This window comes from Corvus brachyrhynchos, unplaced genomic scaffold, assembly GCF_000691975.1.
Source record: "Corvus brachyrhynchos isolate BGI_N302 unplaced genomic scaffold, ASM69197v1 scaffold197, whole genome shotgun sequence".
NCBI classification, from domain to species: domain Eukaryota; kingdom Metazoa; phylum Chordata; class Aves; order Passeriformes; family Corvidae; genus Corvus; species Corvus brachyrhynchos.
The window spans coordinates 97511-99919 of record NW_008239108.1 but is presented as its reverse complement, the minus strand read 5'-3'; positions in this window follow the sequence as shown (position 1 = coordinate 99919).

Sequence of the window (2409 nt, the reverse complement as noted above, 5' to 3'; positions counted from 1 at the left end):
CGTGAGCCTCCCCTCCACAAGGGAAACATTCCCGTCTCTCCCAGCCTGGCTCCAGAGCAGAGGGGCTCCAGCCCTGCAGCAGCTCCGGGGCCTCTCTGGGCTCTCTCCAGCAGCTCCAGGTCCTGCTGCTGTGTCCCCAGGGCTGGGGCAGCTCTGCAGGTGGGCTCTCACCTGAGGGGGCACAGGGGCAGAATCCCCCCTCCCCTGTGCTCCCAGTGATCCTCTGATGTTTGCAGGGAGCACCCTGGAATGTGGGAGCAGCATCCAGGACACGCCTGGACGATCCCAGTTCCTGTCCCCAATGGAATGGGAGAGCCACCAGTGCAGGGCCCACCCTGAGCACGGCCATGGCCACCCCTCTGCCCCAAACAGCTTCACTTCCCCCACAGCAAAACCCTGTTTTCCCAGAAAAGAAACAAAACTTGGAATTTGACCCAAATAAATACCATCTCTGGCGTAGGTTTAGGTTTTTCCAAACCCTCAACAAAGTGACTGACCCCCAGTTCAGCCAAAGGCAGGAAAAACATCTTGGGATTTACCAAGCTGGACAAAAATACAACCCTTAAAGAGTTCAACAACGGAATAAACAACCCCAAAGCACCAAGACGACACACGAGGCTAAAACCAAGTCAGACACGGAGCAAAGGTCAGGGGAAAATGAGCAACAAACTATTGAAAAATACAAAAAAATGGGAATTAACAAGAAATTCGACAGAACCACTGAAAATTCAAATGTTTTCTCCAACGTCAGCTTCCTGTCCCACTTGGATTTTCAGGAATACTGAGTGATGTCCGTACTGACCCCGGCCCCCGGGGTTTTCAGCAGCACAGCCTGGACAGCTGGTTCCAGACACACCAGTCCCAGGAAAAACCACCCAAAACCCCCAAAACCACAGGCTAATGGCCAGAAAATAGGGAAAACACGCTGTAAGCATCCCAAACTTGGACATGGACTAAGGCAAGGCTGTTTTGGATGCATGGAGCTCGAGGGAGGAAGGACGGGAGGGATCCCCCTGAGCCCCATCCCAGAGCAGGAGCGACATTCCCAGAGCCGGCGGAGCTCAGGGAGCCAGGCAGGCCCTCGGGATAATCCCTGCGTGGGCACCCGGGGCTGGGATAAATCCCACAGACAAATCCCAGGCCCGCTCGGGCCCGGCCTTCCCGGCGCCGCTGGAAACGCGGAGCGACGGCGGTGGGAGCGCGCCGGGAACGGGAACCCAGCGCTCAGCCCAAAAGGCTCCGGGAAAACAGCCCGGTCCCAAGAGCACTCCGGGGGGATGCGGCTCGGGACACAGGCACAGCCCCATGTCCAGGAGCTCTGGGTGGACACAGAGGGAGGGAGGACACACAGGCTCCTGGTGGGAATATCTGCATTGACCAGAAAGTGGGAAAAATGGCCCAAACGGGACCCGAATCTCTCTGGACCGAGACACGGAGCACCGGGACTGCACTGGATGAGGCCAGCACCTTCCCATTCCCCACAGCCCATCCATCCCACACTGCAGCCGGAGCCAGGACAAACCCACCACCTTCCCATCCCCTCCTTCCCACCCATCCCAGAGCGGAGCCAGAGCTGGGATGAGCCCACCCCATCCCTGTCCCTCGCTCCAGACCAAGGGAGGAGAGTCCACATTTTCCAGCAAACATTTCTGGGAAGAGATCCAAGAGCTGGGAGCAGCCTCCAACTCTCCCCGCTCCTCCAGAGCCCCTTCCTCATCCTCCTTCTACCCAAAGCCAGGGCCACGAGATGGGACTTTGCTTTTGGGGTGGTGCACGGTGACATTCCCACCTCGTCCCCCTTTTTCTGTCACTCCCTTCCAGCCACCCCAGTGCTTGGAAAATTCCATGAACCCCAAAGGCCTCATGGGCTGGGATGAGGCAGCGGAGCCAAGGAAAATAATGTGAAATAATCCCATTGAAATGACTTCAGGGACAGAGAACCAGACGGCTGCAAGAGGGAAGCCATTCCCTGGCTCCTTGTCCCCAGTCCCTCTGCAGCTCTCCTGGAGCCCCTTTAGGCCCTGCAAGGGGCTCTCAGCTCTCCCTGGAGCTTCTCCTCTCCAGGAGCACCCCCAGCTCTCCCAGCCTGGCTGGTGACACTGCCACTGTCCCTCAGATGAACTTTAAATGGCTCAGGAGGACTTAACCCAGGTGATCCCGGGAATCCCTGTGTGCCAAAGCCTCAGCGCTGCTCCCAGCACCGGGACCTGGTGCTGCAGGGATATTCCCTAAATGGAAGTGGGGACCTTCCAGGGCCTGGATCCTTCCCGAGTCTGACGCAAGAGAGAGGCAGCAGAACCCCCTGGACACTGCCAGGGAGCTCTGGGAAGGGTCTGGAGCCCCAGGAGCGGCTGAGGGAGCTGGAAAGGGGCTCAGCCTGGAGCAAAGGAGGCTCGGGGGGACCTTGTG